Source organism: Talpa europaea, assembly GCF_964194135.1.
Source record: "Talpa europaea genome assembly, chromosome: 9".
Taxonomy (NCBI): domain Eukaryota; kingdom Metazoa; phylum Chordata; class Mammalia; order Eulipotyphla; family Talpidae; genus Talpa; species Talpa europaea.
The window spans coordinates 118,200,088-118,217,739 of NC_140076.1; positions in this window are offsets into that span (position 1 = coordinate 118,200,088).

Sequence of the window (17,652 nt, forward strand, 5' to 3'; positions counted from 1 at the left end):
GTTCTTCTACACATACATTTTAAAATAAATAAAAGCAGTCTTAACTACCACGGTCCCTCGGCGGCAGGCAGCCAGCCCCGCACACAGGATGAGAGGCGCCTCCTGAGCACAGAGCAGGCGGGACACGCTGAGCTCAGTCCCCCGACGTCCCGGCCAGGAGGAAGGGACGAGGCAGGGACGTGGCCTAACCCGCAAGGAGGAAGTGGCAGGAGACGAGCCTGAAGCTGGGAAGCAGGTGGGGGGGTCTGGTGGCGGCCCCCCCGGGCCTGGGGCACCAGCACAGAAGGCCCCAGGGGAAGAGAGGGAAACCAGAGATGACAACGTCCAAGAAAAAACAACAAACTCCGCCCTCGCACCCATAACCCAGGGAGGGCCCCCGCGAGGCCCCGCGCAGGGACAGGCAACCGGCGGAGCCCAGCCAGTCAGACCGTCTGGGGACGGCACTGCACGGGGGCGAGCGCCCCGCGGACGCTGTGACAGCCAGCAGCTGGGCGACGCCAAGGATTCTTCGAGGTGCACAGCAGGGGCCTCCCCGGTTGAGCGCCACGCTGTGCAGCTGTCCGCAGCCTCCGCAGCGCGGGTCCCATCCCGGCCGGCCAGGGGGATCCCACACGGCACAGACCTCTCCTGTCTCCCCGCTGCTCCCTCAGCAGTGGGTTTCCGTAGATCTGCCTGTTCTTTCTGCTCCCCACTCTGTTTCTGGCCTGCACCCCAGCTCGTGTGCATAATATTTAAAAAAAAAAAAAAAAAAACAAGGATGAAAAGGCTCGTTTCAAAATGTACTCCGGGGAGGGGAGGTCCCAGACCACACAGCCGTGAAACTAAACCAGAAATGCAACCCAGCGCCGGGCTGAGGCTGGGGGCGCAGTCCAGGGCTGTGACGGAAGCTGGGGCGGCAGGTCGCTGTCCGGGGCAGCTGGGGCGCTAGGCGGTGAAGCGCTTGTGAGCTCACCCTGACCCAGGCCAGGAGGCGGGGCACTTCCGGGAGCAGGGCCGCCTCTGGTCTGGGCCCTGACAGCCAAAGGGGGCCCCGCCCGCCCCATGGGCTCTGGAGCTCCGCTGAGGGAGGAGGCGCTGCGCTTGGTGGTGGATTGGGGTGCAGCTGGCAACCTTCTGGGCTTGGGGAGCGGCCACACTCAGCATGTGGTCTGTCCCCGCCGCCCCGGCTGTGCCCCCAGCACCCCACTGCTGAGCAGTAAGCCCCAACCTGCTCAACAGCTGCCCCCCAGAAAGGCCCGGCAGAGTCGGGGCACTCCTGCCCCCCCTCCGTCAGAGCCTGCCTCGCCGCCCGCCCCCCACGCCTGCATGATCCCGCAAGTGATGAGGAGGGAGAACAGGGCCCTCGTCCGTCCCGGGCCACTCTGCGGGCCAGGATGCCGCAACCTCAAGGGGCCAGAGGAGTGACCACGGGCACTTCCTGCAACAGAGATCTGTGGAGGCAAACCACAGCCTCGAGGGGGGACCAGGACTTGGGGGTCCCCACTGGAGGCTCCACTCCTGCCTGCAGGGCCCCCGGCCAGCCACACACCCCACCCGCAGGCCTTCGGGGAGCCGGTCCGACAGCCCTAGAGCTGCGCCTGGCCCAGCCCACAAGTGGCCATGAGGGAACGGGCTGGGCTGCCAGGAGAGCCCGGGCAGTGACCCTGAGCACCCCGCCGCGCCTCTCCCTCTCCGGCTCTCCCAAGCCCAGAGCTCAGCTGGAGGGACAGGGGGAATTCCGCCAGCGGAGACAACATACCCCCCCTGGAGTGCAGCTTGGGGACTGAACGGCCGCAGTGCAGGGGGGGCAAAAAGCGAGGGTTCGGACGGCGCCCTGCTCTGTGAAGGGGGCGCCGGGGACAAACACCCACTGACATGAAAAGCTGGCGCCGCCACAGCGCTTTTTCTTTTTTAAAAGGCAAGGTCGCTGACACGTGAGCCACACCAACGGCTGGGCGAGACGCACCCAGGAACAGCGCGTCCCCTCGGCTCACAGCCCGAGGGACTCGGCGAAGCCCCCCTCAGGGGCGAGGCCCCAGCCCCGAGGGGCAGCCGGCCACGGGCAGCGCACGAGCGCTCAGGCTGGGCCAACCGCCACCCCAGTCATGGGGCTGACTTTTTTCTGCAACGGCGGGCGTTCCGTTCTGTGGTTTCTCTTGTAAAAACGTGTGAGAGGAAGACGGGCCAACACCAGCGACGAGAGGGCACACGGCACAGGCCTGCCGCAGCCCCAGCCCAGCAGGAGACCCTCGCCCGAGACACAGACTCCAGGAGCCGCCAGTCTCGCTCCAGCCCGGCTCGGCCCTAGGCGCGGGGGGCCTGAGCCCGCAACGCGGCGTCTCACCGGCGCCAACGCCCGGCGCGTCCCCGCGAGCGGTGAGAACCGGAAGACACGCCCGCTCAGCCACTCGCGAGCACGAGAGTGTACTGTGACCCTCGGCCGCGCGCTGCACCCCCGGGACTTTGACCCCCTTCCTCCACCCCAGCCCTGAACCTTCAACAGGAAAACTGCAAGAAAAGATCCCGCAAAAACATTCTGCACCTCCCTGGCCCCATCCAAAGGTGACTTCCACGAGCCACTGTTTGCTCGAAAAAGGCTGGGCGGGGAAGGGGAGAGGGTGACAGCGCCAGACCCGGGCACTGCCAGATGGATTCAGAGCAAGACTTGCAGAATGTTCTGGGGGAGCGGGGCCCTCGCCAGCTTAAGACCCACTAGAAACAGGTTTCCCTCCGGCTCTTGGCGGCCGGTCCACACTACACGGTGCCTCAAGAACGGCCGCCCGGGCCGCAAGACCCACTCGCCCCTGCCGAGACTGGCCGCTCTGAGCCCCTCCACTCAGGAGGGCGCCCAGCACCCTCCTGGCACCGCGGGGACAGATGCCCCCACCTGCACCCAAGGCAGCCAAGCCCGAAGGACTCGGTACGGGACAAAGTCCAAGAGCAGGAGCACGAGCCTGCAACCAGACAGCACGCTTGGGAAATGCAGGCAGGATCCGCACCCCCAGGCAGCACCAAGCCACTTCGCCACACACAAGCGCTACCATCAGGTTACTGGCCAGGGGACCCGAGGTCCGGTCCAGGGTCCAGGCCCCGCTCGCCCTCGCCTCTACCTGAAGTCAGGCCGACGCCTCCCCCAGAGCCGGGCTGAGAAGCAGCTGCGAGTGAGTGCAGAGCGGGGCGCGCGGCCTCAAATACCGAGTCCGCGGGTAGATGACGGAACTCGGGCGGAGCGGCTCTGCCCGGCTCCACGTCACCCACCCCAGGCCTGACAGCGAGACGCAAGACGCTCCCGGGTCAAGCAAAGAGCAAAGGCTGATCCTGATCGTGGGGCCACGGTGGCCTGGGCTTCCGCGTGCCCGGGGCCTCCCGGCGGCGGAAGGGGCGGGACTGGGGAGCGGAGTGCAGGGAGCCAGCCCTACTCCTCGAGCACGTCCGTCCTCTTCCTTCAGCCCGCGGTCACCAGAGGTGCAGAAGCCATTCCCCAGGGCCCCTCGCCACTTGGGAGGGACAGCCACAGCAGTGCTGGGGATTAACGGAGAGCCTCCAGCAGGCAGCTCCTCCAGGCCCAGTCGCTGCCAGGGAACTTTCTCGCAGAGCAAGCCAGAAGCCGCATCCCAGCACTTTCTCCAAGAGGCAGCTTTGCTCTCCGAGAGGACAGAAGGAGCCCAGCCCCAGGGCCTCTGTGCTGGACCTCCACCTTTGCCTGCAGCCCCTCCTCCACAGGGGTGGCCGCTATCCCAGCAGCAATCCTCACCTCAGACCCCCAAGGCCTCTGCCCACCCGGCCACAGGGTAGGTGTGGCTCCTGCGCCTCCAGGTGACCCACACACGTCCCTGCCCTGCACGTTCTCTCCAGCCACTCACTCCTACGTGCATGGTCCCCCACTATATGAGACCCCCCCCAAGTCATAGGTAGACCCTCCTCTCGCTTCCAGACTCCTCTCCCGCCGCCTCTTGGCACCCAGATCCACACCCAAATCCAATCCTCAAACACAAAGGGCTTGCCCTTCCCCATGTTAACCCCATCAAAACCCTGGAAACATCCACAATTCCACCTCCTCCTTCTCTTTCTTCTTTACTGGCAAGTCCCACCACTGCCCCCTGTGAAAGGCGCCCCCCACCACTGATGGCCCACACCCTGGCCCAGTGCTCATCTGCTCTCTGGGATCCACAGCTTCGGCCCAACAGGGCGCCTGCACATGCCAGCAGGAGGGACCTGCTGGGCCAGCAAAGGACCGAGGCCCCGGCTCAGCGTGACAGCACCCCAGAAGCCAGATGGCCAGCGGGGCACACTGTCACCATCCCACATCAGGAACGAAGGACAGCATCCCACGGCCCGCCTGGCACGTTCTGGCCGTGGCCCATCACATCCACAAAGCAGCTACTTCTCCTCCTGGAAGCTGAGAGCAGCTCCTGGTAAGGCTCAGACCCTGATTTATGAGGCCAGCGGCACACGCAGGGGCTGCCTTCCCTCCTCCAACTGTGCTCTCCCTCTCCGGGCAGGCCCCCAGCACCCACCACCTGGGCCTCTGCACTTACTGCCCCCTGCTGGGGAAAGCAACCCTTCCTCCTGTGGTCCCTCAGGACCAGTGCCCCACTGCTCCCTGCGTCTCACTTCCTGTGCCTGGCACCCACCCCTTCTCCAGCCCCGCCCCCACCACCCCATGGCCTCTCTCTGCCAGTGAGGCTTCCCCTGCCCAGAATTCACTTGCCCTCCACCTCTGGGAACACCCCTGGGTACCCAAGGAAGCCATCATCAGGGAAAGGAGAAAAAAAACTGTGAAAGAACATTTATCAGGGTCCTCAGGGATTAAAAAGTGAAAGGATCTGGGCCTCCCTGGGTGGCCCAGGCGGTTGAGCACCGCGCTGTGAAGCCGTCCGCGGCCTCTGCAGCGCCAGTTTGATCCCGGCAGGCCAGCGAGGGTCCCACTTGGCGCAGCAGACTTCTCCTGTGGTGCCCACTGCTCCCCTCAGCAGTGTATTTCGCCAACCTGCCTGTTCTGTTCCCCACTCTGTCTCTGGTGAACCCTCTCATACTCCTGCGCATCTGGCCTGTACCCTGGTTCTTGTATAAAAATTAAAAAAAAAAAAAAAAAAAAGTAAAAGGCTCAACCACGGACAAATGCACTTCTCAAAAAAAATTAGTCAGGAAAAATTGGCCACGATGAACGCATGCTGGTTTGAAGAGACTCGAATGGGTGCAGTCTGAACACTCCTTGACATTCCCAAGAGGGCACCGGGGTGTGGGCACTGGTGACCGCTCCGACAAGAGTGTGGCAACCTTAGCACTGCCCGGCCCACTGGGGGCTGAGGGCACTTTCCTAAGCCTGCCCTCAGGGGCTTCAGCTGGTGACCAGAAGCATGGTCCCGCTGACCCCTCCAGGGGACGTGCTAGATCGCACCACATCACTTTGACAAAGAAGAAATGCTTAAAAAAACAACAAGCAAAAAACAAATATTTTAAGCAAAGTTTGATCACCAAAATCTACCAGAGATGTGCGAGTTCGTAAACATAAATTCACAGATTTGATCAGATAATAAGACCCTCCATTTACCTACAAATAAGAAATTTCACAGCCTCCCTGGTGGCATGGGTTCAATCCCGGCCAGCGGGCGAGGGTCCCACATGGCGCAGCAGACCACTCCTGTCTCACCCGCTGCTTCCCTCGGCAGTGTATTTCATCGGTCCGCCTGTTCTGTTCCCCACTCTGTCTCTGATGAGTCCTCTCACCCTCCCGCACATCTGGCCTGTACCCTGGTTCCTGTATAAAAATAAATCTTTTTAAAAAAAAGAAAAAAATTTCACAAAACACTGTTAAGGCGCCTCCCTGGTGGCGCAAGGCGTTAAGCACTGCGAAGCTGTCCGAGCCTCTGCAGCACGAGTTCGATCCCCGGCCCACCAGAGAGCAACCCACATGGCACAGCAGACCTCTCCTGTCTCCCTGCTGCTCCCCTCAGCAGTGGATTTCAGTCAGTCTGCCTGTTCTGTTCACCACTCTGTCTCTGGTGAATCCTCTCACGCCCCGCCCCCCATCTCTGGCCTGTACCCCAGCTCTTGTATGCATAAATAATTTTAAAAAAAGAAAACACTGTTTACAGCTTTCTAAAAGGCACTCTTTTGCTCTGAATCCTGTGTGAAAATGGCACATCCACAACTCTTCAGAGGTGAGTTTACAGCATCTTGAGGCTTTTCTTGGCCATTACTAAGTGAAACTGACTAAATACTTAAAAACTCGCGTTTAGAATGTTCAGATCTTAGAGAACCAGAACTACCAAGTTTCCTGTTTCACTCCCACATGTGGCACTGCAGAGTAAGCTGAAAGCTGTTAGCTATTTCACATATGACTCCTCCTGCCGCAATGAATCCTTCTAGCGAGTGTCCCCTTAAGGGAGAAAGACTGGTATTATTCATCTCTAAAATGGCTCCAAAATGTACCACACACTTCGAGTCTCTGAATACGTGCACCAGTTGTACCTGGGCCTCCCAGTAATTAATGCCCAGCACTAGCAGCCGCCCCTGGTTGTCAGGCACGTAAAGGTGTTTGCCTGAGACTGAATCACCCAAACAGCTGCTTGTAAAATCCACCAGTCCATAATGCTTTCCCCATCTCGACCCCACTTCAGAGCTGGCGAGGAGCTGCCTTCTTCCCTTGCCACCATGGACAAAAACCAGGGTCTGGGAGGGGATAATGCAGGTCAGGCCCGCATCAGCCTCACATTCCTTCCAACCACGTAAGGAAGCTGGGATGATGGGACTCCAGGTGAGGGCCTGAGTGTCCCCTCTGAAAACAAGGAGTCATAAATAGGGAACTTTTGTATTAAAATTCATCAAGTCATCTGAGAAGCTGTACTACCACTCCAAACAGTGATACGCCTGAAGAGTAGATCTGATCCTAGGCAGCTGATTTTTAACGTGCTCCTAACAGTCAAGCTATCCCAAGAGGACAAGAACCCGCAGCATGTGCAACCTGGAGGAATCAACACTCCCCCATATACCCCAAATCACCCTTTATTTGCTGGTAGCAGGGGTCACACCCAGCACAGTCCTGAGGCAGCGACGGTTTCCACAGGACCACTGCAGGTGCGGCTGTGCCATCCCGGACACCCACGCCAGAGACACCGTCACCTGGTGCGAAGGGCCCGCAGAGAGGAATTCCTCACGCTTCCCACGTCCCCTCCCACTTCCATTCTCATTTCATAGTAGTCGTCTGGTCAAGGGGAGGCCTCTGGCACAGGACCTCATGGCTCCATGTTGTGAATGGTGCCGCGCGGCCTGGACACCCACACTGGCCGCGGTGCCTAGAAGGGGTGTAGCTGCCCGGCAGGCCTGATCTGCGCGGCCTGAGGACAGATGAAAAACGCGTGAATCTGGGCAACACTCCTTGTGAAGAGTCTGAAAAAATCGCTTCAGCTCTCTCCAGGAGGGCTGACCGGCTCCGGTGGGCGTGTCCCCACCAGGGCCGCAGGAGAGGAAACAGCTTCCCGCAGTGCCAGGCTCCCGCGGCCTCAGGGAGCGGCTGAGCGTCCTCGGCGTGTTGTGCAAGAAGCAGAGCAAATGTCTAGACCACATGATTCTGAAAACCAGAGCTGTGAGGAACACAGAACCGGTTCTCGCTTCCTACCAGCTAACTTGCAGCGATGACCAAAGAGCTGAGTCAGCCGCGCCCGGCCGAGCCAGCCACCCTGCGCCCAGCTCCCGCCGACCTGAGGCAGCAGCTCTGAGGACCCGCGTCTCAGGACAGCTGGCGGGCAGCGGCAAGCTTCCGGCGCCCAGCCCCGCGCTGGCCAGGACACCCCGAGACAGGGGCGGGGAGGCCCCCCCGCGGGCCGGGGGCCGCAGACTTGGCCAGCGGCGCCGCGCGTTTCAAGCACCAGCAGCTCTGGCCCCTCGGCGGCGGCGCGGGAGGACAGGCCGCACTCCGCGCCACGAGCGGGCCACGGGGCCCTCGGGCAGGGCCCGCAGGCGCCTCGAACACGCGCCCAGGCCGGGCACTGCGGAGCCCCGCTCCGAGGAAGAACCCCGAACTCCCGCCCCGCCCCGCGCCGCGCCGCGCCGGGCAGCGCCCGTCCCCGCCCGCCCGCCCGCCGCGGCTTGTGCAACCCCGCTCGGCCGGCGTCGGCGGCCGGGCAGAGGCGCCCGCGCCTGGGCCGCCCCGCAGGCCCCGTTGCGGGACACGGGCGGCCGCAGGCCTCGGCCCGGGGCGCGCCGGCTCCGCACGGGCCTCCCGCAGCAGCTTCGGGGCCGCAGTCGGGGGGCGGCTCCGACCGCCGCCGGCGGCGCCGCGGAAGCCGCCGGCCGGCAGCTGACAGCCTCGCCCGCCCGGCCGCACAGGAGCCGGGGGCCGCGCTCGAGCCGGCCGCCGCGTGACCTTGACCGCGTCCCGGCCTCGGCGTCCCGGCCCCCGCGGCGTGGGCGCCCGCCCGGCCCGGCCCCGGCGCCCACCCCGCGCGCGGGAGGCGGAGCAGGAAGCCGGGCTTCCCGGGGCGCCCGCGGCCCCGGCCGGACTTCCGGGAGCCTCCGCGGGCTCCCCCGGCCGCGGCCCGGCCCCGCCCGGCCCGGCCCGGCCGGCGCGACCCCGGCCCGCCGCGGCCTCGCCGGCCCTGCGGCCGCGCCCCCCCAGGCCAGCCCCGGCCCGCCCGCCCGAGTCTCGCCCCGGCGCCCGGCCCGGCCCGGCCCGGCCCGGCCCGGCGCGGCCTCACGGCTGCCGGCGCGGCCTCCCCTCGGCCGGGCGCCCCTCCGCGGCCAGGCCCGGCCCGGCGCGGCCTCACACTCGGGCCGGCCTCGGCTCGCCCCCGCCCCGGCCCGGCCCGGCCCGGCCCCGCGCTCGCCCTCGGCTCGCCGCGCCCAGGGCCGCCCCCGCCCGCCGCCCCCGCCCGCCGCCCTCGCCCTCGCCCTCGCCCGCCGGCCCCCGCTCACCTGGGCGGCCGCGGCGCTGCTGCTGCTCCGAGCCAGGCGTTGGTTTCGCTCCCACAAGATGGCGGCTCTGACGGCGGCCACGTCAGTGCCTGCTGCCGCGGGGCACGCTGGGGAACGGGGCGGGCCGCCCTGAGGCCCCGCCCCCGCCGCGGGGCGCACGCGCACAGCCCGGAGGGGCGGGGCGAGCCCGCGGGGCGCGCGGGGTCTCGGGCCAGCGGCCCCCGCGGCCACCCCCGGGGCCGCCGCGCTCTGCGGACGGCGCCCGGCGCGCCCAGGTGGCCGCGGGGACCGCGCGCGCCGGGCGAGGCCGCCGCCCCGACGGGTGGGGCCCGCAGCTCCGCCCGCCGCGGGTCAGCCCGGCCCCGGGGCCTGCGCGGGGACCCCGCCTCGGGGGGCGCCGGCCGGTCCCCGCGCCCGCCGGCCGGGCCTGGCCTCTCGCCGCCGCTCCCTGCGCCCCGCGGCGGCCCGGCCTCCCGCCAGCCTCGCCCCGGGGTCCGGCCCGGACGCCGGCGAGGCCGCGGGGCGCCCTTCGGGGCCGTCGCCTGGGGGTCCGCCCGGCCGGGGCGCTGCCCCTGCGCCCGGGCCCGCGCCCCCGGTGGGCTCTGGGCCCCGTTCCCGCCCCCGCCCCGCCCCGACGCCGCGAGGACGGCCCGCCGAGGGGCGTCGCCCGGGCGGCCAGGCCAGGCGTCGGCAGCGGCCCCGGGGCGTGGGTCTGACCCCCAGGTGTGGGGCCCACCCGCTCAGGCCTCGCCGCGGCCGTCTGTCCCCCGGCGCTTCCCGTCGAAACCCGTGGCCGGCGGGCAGCGGGGTCCGCTCCCCTCCCCTCCGGCCTGCGTCCCCTGGGCCCCCAGGCAGGCCAGGCGGGGCGCCGAGAAAAGCTGGGGGTTACCCGGGAAACAGAGCCAGGTTCCCCAGGGCCGGGTCTCCAGCCCTTCGGGGCGCGCACCCCGGAGCGGCCCGCGGGCACTGCCCGCCTGGGCCAGCAGGGGGCGAGGTGCGCTGGCCAGGGCCAGCGCCCACTGCGCCTGGAGGTCAGCCCGGAGCCCCAGCCCAGACCCTCGCCTCCGGCCCGACCACCCACGAGGCCTGGCTGGGGCCGGGGTCCAGCTCCTCCCCTCCGAGGGTCCCTGAGTCCACGGACAGGTCTGCTGAGTCTGCACTTGGGAGGGGTAGGGTGGGATTTGGGGACGCCCCCAGGCACCCCTCATCCAGAGGTGGAGGGTTGACCTCCCCTACCCTTGGGGAGTTTTGATGTTCCCTGGCCTTGTCACCTCGCTCTGTCCCAGCCGCCGGGTGCCACCCGCTGGGCCCCCAGCGCCGCAGCCCTGCTTCCCCCAGGAACCCATGCCCCCAAGTGCCCGGCCAGCCGGAGCACTCATGCATCCCGGGAGAGCCGAGCGCCAGACCCTAGTCCCTGCAGCCCTGGGCCCACCCTCCTACCGCCCCCGTGGGGACCCGCAGCCTCCCCTGAGGAGGCTGCCACCTCTGGGCCGGCAGTGTCCTCCCAGGCGCCACACAGAAGACAGCAGGTGGAGGGGCCTGGCTGGGCCGGGTGGCCTGAACTGCGCTTGGGGCTCTAAAGACTTCGGGCAAGGGAGTGACTGGCCCCTGTGGCTCGGGGACCCAGTCTACCAAGTCTGAGTGCTTCGGGGCACGAAACGAGGGTCCCGACAAGGCACGTCCCGTCCCAGGGGGGCTGGCCCTGGGTGCCCGCAGGTGCCGTCCTGGCCCGAGGTTCCCCGGGGAGCTGCCAGGTGGCAAGAGGGCCTGCGTTACTCCAAGGGCTTCACCCTGAAAGCCGCGTCCTCCATAATCCCACGCCACTTGGGGATGGGTCTCTACATGCGCAGCTCGGTGGGGGGCGAGGAAGGTGCCTGGGTGGGCCGAGTCAGGCTGAAAGGGCACGCCGACCCGGTGGGGGTGAGGTGGCCCCAGCCCAGAGGGGCCTGGGGCGCCAGGAGTTGGGAGGAGGCCAGGCCTCTGGAGGGCGCCTGCCCTCACCTAGCCCCCGGGCCCTCGTCTCAGGGCTGGGCACACCGTGTCTGCTGGGCTGAGGCTCGTTTGTGACCATTTGTCCACTGCCACCGCTCCCACCTCCGGCCAGGCTCTCCCTCAAGCAGCCGTGGGCTGGACCCCCGGGCCGGACCCCCCTCTGCTCCGTGTCGTCCCAGGGGCTGCACACGGAGCCGTGGGGCAGCCAGTTCTAGGCGTGTGTCCACCACTGGCTGGGTGGTGCTTGGCTGGGGCTGCCACTGCCCGGCCCTGTGCTTGCTCCGACTCCCGGGGACAGAAAGGCCCCTGTGGCCCCCAGCCTGCCCTCGCTGCAGCCCTCGAGGGAGCCCCAGCCCAGCCCTGCCCCAGCACCCCTAAGCCCACCTGGGGAAGCCTGGCTGGACAGTGTCCACTCTGTAGCTGCAGCCGTTCACAGTTACCCCAAGAACGACGCAGCTGTGGAGCCAGACTCTCGTACCCCCCGCCTCTCCCCGGTGGCCGGCCAGCTCAGGTGTCCTCAGCACTGCTGGGACCGGGGCTCCCGGGAGCACCCACAGACCTGCGAGGCAGGTCCCATCACAGGCCCGACGCTGGAGCATGCTGGTGGGTCCCAGGGGCCAAGCACCCTGTGTCCCTGTGCCTGCGCCCCCTCCCCACAAGGCGGGCCCCACCCACGTGAGGGGACACCTGGGCCCAGTGCCTCGGGGTTGCCGGCTCCTGCCCTGCCCAGCACAGGCCGTGGCCCCTCCCGCCCTCACCCTTGCCCGCTGCTCCCACATCAGGCATCGCCTGCTCGGCTGTCGGTTCCCAGTGCACCCTCGGCCCAGCACTGCCCTTGGGGAGCGGCACAGCTGGCCTCACACGTCTGGGGGAGGGGGGGCTGGCTAAGGGTGGGGAAGAAGGTGCAGGCGGTAGGGAGTGCCCCAGCCAGCAGAGGCAGCGCCCCGGCCAGGCAGCCAGCCCCAGCGCGCTGAGGGCAGCAGTCAGGCGGGGGCGCTCCTGCCCCACTGCCGCCACCGGGCACCCCCACCTTTAATTAAACCCGTCCCTCTGCTTGACCCCCGCTCTGCACGCATTCTCCTCTTAATTGGGTGCCTTCTGAGCAGCCGAGTTGATTAAAAAGCCCTGCTGAAGCCTGGCGGTGTCCAGGCTCCTGCTCCCTGGGGCCACTCCCGCCCTGGGGGTCAGACGCCCCAGGCTCCGTGGGCCTCAGCTCCTGGGGCACCCCCTCCCGCCACCTCCCCTGCTCTCAGAGAGGGCCTGGAGCAGCGCCAGGGCCCTAGGGCTCACGCCCACTACGGGGGGCCAGCCCGCTCTGCGGCTCCCAGGGTCCTGCCATGCCGTGTGTTCCAACGTGGGGCCCGGCTGTCAGGCCGCCAGGCCTGTCCACTGCAGGCCCAGCACTGACTACCGGCAGGCGTGGGCAGGACTCCCAGGCTCACGAGCTTCTGGGCTCAGGATCAGGTGGAGGGCCAGGAGCTGCCGCTGCAACCCCAGGGCCCCCCGGTGTGTCCAGGACCCGGGAAGGTGCCCGCCTGCAGCCCTGAGGGGCTGAGTCCACGCAGAACAGGCACCGAGGCGAGCAAGCGGTGGGCCAGTCCAGCTCCAGACCCAGCCCACCTTTGACCTCAGGCTGACCCGGACCCTGGCCCAGCGCCTGTCCTCCTGGACGCCGCCCTCCCGCAGGCTCCCAGCACCAGGACCCCTCCTGTAGCCGGTGGCAGGCCTGGCGGGTGAGGGCCTGCCCTCCTCCCGCCTCAGTTTCCCTGCAGGAGCTGCATCCTGGGACCTGGGGCAGCGACCTCAGGGCCACTCGGGCGCTGATGCAGGGGTGGGGCTGGCTGCTGGGTGGACACGCACAGGGAGCCTCTGGGATCATGTTGGGGCCAGCCAAGCCCCTACCAGCCACTCTCAGAGCACCTGGAGGCAGCCCAGTGGGGCCAGAGGTGGTGCCCCCAACTGCCCTGCCAAGGCCTGCAGGCTTGTCTATGGGAGCCAGGTCTGGACGGGCGAGACGGCTGGCCCCGCACAGAGGGGGCCTGGCTGGCAGCCCCATGGACGGCCAAGGGGCACTGCACCAGAGGACCCCACTCCCAGCTCCTCCTCTGCAACCCAGCGCCAGATGGGCCTGCAGGGTGTGTGCGCAGCAGGGTGAGGGGCAGGCCCAAGAGGGGGGTTGGGGCTAGGGCGGAGGGGGGTAAGGAGAGGAGCCCAGTTCTGCTCCCCTGAGACCGCCTGACCCCGCAGGTGCCCCTTCCTGTCTCGCCTTCCAGCTCAGAGCCTGCTGCTCAGCCCAAGGGGCCCCAGCTCGAGAGCCAGGCGGACAGGTCCTGGGGAGGTGGGGGCAGCGGAAGCCTTGCTGTGTGGCCAGGATGGCTGGTACGGGCCGATCCCTGGGGCTCTCGCCCAGGCCTGAATAGGGAGCACTGGTGGCAGGAGCCCATGTGCCTTGGGGACCCTCCGGCTGCAGGCCCCCCGGGGGCGCTGCAGGGGCTGCCACCTCTCCACACAGAGGCCGGGGAGGAGCCACCGGTCAGGGCAGTCCTGTCCCGGGGAGCCCGTCCAGCTGTCGCCCGGGCCTGCAACCAGCCCTCAGGCACCCTCTGGGAGGGCCTGCTGCTGGCTGCTGTGGGGGCCACTAGGCCTGCTCTCCCCGGGGCTGAGGGCCTGGGGAGCCAGTAGCCGTACCACGCAGGGCACAGGCCTCTGGCTCCACTGTCGTGGCTGCTTCCTGGAAGCCCTCCTGGATCCACTACAGCGTCCCCGCCAGCCCCCCAGGTCCCGGCTGCAGGTTCGGCCCTAAGTGGCCCAGTGTTGGGTGAAGCTGCAGCCCCTGGCCTTCTCCCCCGGAGGGTGCGGGCCCAGGGCCAGGCCAGGCTGGGAGGGGGAGGGGGAGGGGGAGGGCCCACCCGCCCCTCCCGCCCCTCCCGCCCCTCCCGCCCCTCCCGCCCCTCCCGCCCCTCCCGCCCAGCCCCTGTTTGGGTGGACGAGGCTGGGTCCTCACACCATAAACGCCAATTTGCAAGGCCCCCAGAGCCAAATGACTGTTTACTGTGTGCTCCAGGGACTCAAATAAAAAAAAGAGAGAGAGATGTGAACAAGGAGCAGCCGGAGCTAAACATCAATTAGCACCTTCTGAGCGCTCCTGTCCCGGCTGCCAGGCCGGGGGTGGCAGCTCCAGGCGGGGCCTCCTAGGGCTTCCCCAGTGCCTGGGCACTGCCGGGCCTGGCATCCCAGGGCCGATCCTCAGAGCGGTAGGCGGCCAAGGGTGGGGGCAGGCGCCCTCTTGGGGCCCCAGGAGGTGGCTGAGAGGCCCAGGTCACCAGGTGGGGTGAGGGAGGGAGAAGGGAGTGTCAGTGCTCAGTGTACCCCCTCCCCAGTTTACACTGGAGCAGGCTGGGGCAGCTTGAGGCCTCAGCTGACAGGTGGGAGGACCTCGGGCAGCCCTCCCTCCGGCAGGGGGGCCCCCCCGCCCTGGGCCTTGGCCTCCCCTGGTCTGGAGGGTGGCAGGCAGGCCGGCGGGGGCCGGCACCCTGGAGGGGCGGGTGTGCTGCCCGGCCCCGCACGTCCCATGCTGGGCATCACGGACGGAGGGGCCGTGTGGGTAGAACTGGGGCCCCGCAGGGAAATGGGAGCAGGCGGGAAGAGGGGAGGGCACCCCGAGCAGAGAGCAGGGGGCTGGCGGGGCTGCTGTGGGGAGAGCGGAGGGGGTGGGGACGCTCAGGCCAACCCCGAAGGCCTTCGGCCGGCCGTGTCTCCAGCCCCAGGGCAGTCCGGGCCCCCCTGACTGGGCCTTTGCAGCCAGACAGCCTTGTCAGGACTGAGGGGACAGGCGGCCTCTCCAGGTTGCCCCACATCTTTTTGGCTTCACACAGCCAGGGCGTCTCCTCCCCAAAGCACCTCCAAACCCACGAACCTTGTTCTGATGTCCAACAGTGACCGCTGTCCCCAACCCCGGGCCAGACGCCCGCTGGACTCCTGATTTCTGAGCACCCCAGTCCCTAGAGAGGGCACCTGGGGTGTGGGGCCCCACGCCAAGCTTCTCCCCTGCCCCAGGCTCCTTCTGGAAGGGACCCCGCTCAGCCTCTGGCCCTCCTGACCAGCCTCACTGTCCTGGAGTTCAGGGCACCTCACGGAGCCTGAGTCCTGCTCCCCAAGGCTGCTGGGGTAGAGGGCAGAGGCTCAGTATGGGGCGCCCCAGAACCCGCACTCCCCCTTCCCACCCCACAGAGGGCGGGCGGGCAGGCCAAGGCTGGGGAGCTCTTGGGGGGCCGTGGGCACTGGGGGGCTCGGACCCCTGGCCCAGTGGGGGAGCGGGGAACCCTGGGGACCAGGAGCCTTCCGCACCTGCTGCCTTGGGAGTTCAGGCCGGAGAGGTTCTGGGGGCTCAGCGCACCCCTGCAGGAGAGGACACCAGGCCCAGGGCCCAGCGGAGGAGCCAGGAGCCGGGAGAGGAAGGGCAGGTGGGCGGGGGCCAGAGTCGGACTTCAAAGCCCGGCCCAGGGTGTGAGATTTCAGGGGCTGGCAGGGGCGGGGGAGGGGCCTGCAACCTCCGGACCTTTAATATGCTTGTCCCTGCCGCTCTCAACTGCCCGCGAAGCCAGGCCCATTTCCTCTCCCCAGGGGCAGCGGCTGTAAACCCCCCAGCGAGGGCTTCTGAGGGCCCAGGCAGCCGGAGGCCTCCTCTGAGGGGGGTCGAGTGGGCTGGGGTCCTGGGGACATGGGGGGGCAGGGCCGGCACCAGAGGGGCTTTGCAGCCAGCCAGGAGTCGGGGTTTCATCACCTCAGCCTCCCCAGTTGACCGCCTCCCTGTCAACTGCAGCGGCCGTCCTGGCCCGGGGGCACCGCCTGCCCCACTCTGGAGCTCTGCCCCGGGGGTGTCTGCCTGGCTGCAGCCTGAGCTGGCCTGGGCCCCCGCCCCTCCCCTCGACGGGGCTGGGTGTCAGGGTCCTCAGGTGGACGGGCCAGACAGCAGCGGGCCTCCCCGCCAGCTGCCCCAGCCCCCCGCACTCCGCCCGCCCCGCCGTCTCCGCGGCCCTTTCATCTGCGGAGCTGCACCCGGACCCCAGAGGTGCCAATTAGGGTGTCTCAGGCACAGCCCTGACTCAGAGGTGCTTGCGGGCACCCGGGTCACGGCACCTGTCGCTCCCAGACGCACCCCTCCGGGGCCTGACCGCGCGGCTGCTCAGGCAGGGTCCCCAGCTGCTGCCTTGCACCCGCCCGGCCCAGGAGGGATGAGCCTGGCAGGGGAGCCCTGAACCCCGAGACATGCCCCGAGAGGAGAGGGAGCCAATGTGGGGGCCATGCCGAGTGCCCACCAGCCCTGGCCTCAGAGGGGCTTGGCCATCGGTGCAGCCAGTGGGTCTGGGGGAGATGGCAGCCCAGGGCCCCCTGCCTTGCTTCCCCTCCCCCACGCTGCCCCCCACCACTGCAGCACCAGGCAGCTCCCCGCCCCTCCTCCCAGGCCCTCTAGGGGGCTCTGTCTAGACTGGAGGCCCCACCTACCCCACAGACCCGAGGCGGCCTGACTTGGGGCTCTGGTCTGACCTCAAGGGCAGGTGGGGGCCCGCAGGGCAGGAGTGGTGGCCGGGATGCTGACCCGCACTTGGAGGCTGCTGCCGCTGGCCGGTCCGGCCCCGCGCTGGGTCAGCGGTGGGTGTGGGGGCCCAGGGCCGGGCAGGGAGCCCCCGCGGGTCCTCAGGCAGTGGCTCTGCAGCCGCAGGATCTCCTCATCCCCCGCCCCCCGTGCTGGCCGCCGGCTGGGACTTGCAGGCTGGCCCCTGAGAGGCAGGAGTCCAGGCTAGGAGGAGACCCACTTCCAGGTTCCGGGTGTTTTTTGGGGCCCAGGGGGGACCCCACAAGGGAAGCCACACCCCACTGCTTTCAAAGCACCGCCAGGGCCTGCCAGCGCAGCTCGCGGAGGGCTGCCGGCCTGGGGACTTGGCTGCGGCCAACTGGCCTGACCTCCTGTTGCCCAGACTTGGGGCCCCCGCCCTGGGGCTGCCACGGCCCTGCTTCTTGCTGCACGCACTTTGCTCCCCACTGGAGCCCGAGCCGGCAGCCCCCCCCCCGCCCCTCCCCGCACACCGCAGGAGCCTCCCTCCTCCCCGGGGCTGTCCACTTGCTTCCCTGGAATTTGGCCTCTGGAGGGACTTGCCGTCTGCCTCCTCGCTGCCATGGCCCTGGGGCACCCGCCTTGGGAGCCCACCAGCCCCCACCAAGCATCCAGCACAACCCACTGACTGGTCTGTTTCTTCCTTCTTTTTGTTTTTACTTTCCCAGTGTTTGAAACTCACGCGCTGCGACGGAAGTGTTCTTTCACAGAAAGAAAAGGAGAGCAGAGACCACGGCTGCCGTCCAGTGTGCGGCGCGGGCAGCAGCAGAGACGTCGGAGACCAGAACACAGGGTCGGGCCGAGGAAGGCGGGTGCCTGCAGGGCGTGGGGTTACTCCGCGGCCTGCCTGCCCTGGGGCTTCCTTGGATGGGGTCTGGGGCCGGCAGGTTCACAGTGGCTGAGGCTGAGTGAGGCGAGGTCTGGGGCAGCTGCACCTGGCAGGTTGTGCCTGTGGGCGTTGGCCGAGGGGCCCAGAGGGGTCTCTGGCTGTCAGGCTGGGCAAGCGGGCGGGCGAAGTGGGCCCTGCACCATCCTGAGGCTACAGGACAAGGCCAGGGCCAGCTGGCCCCGCAGCCCAGGGCCGGAGGGCCCTGGCGGTCCTGGCCGCCAGCAGGAGGGAGACCCCTCGGGCTGTGGGTGGGCGTGGGCCC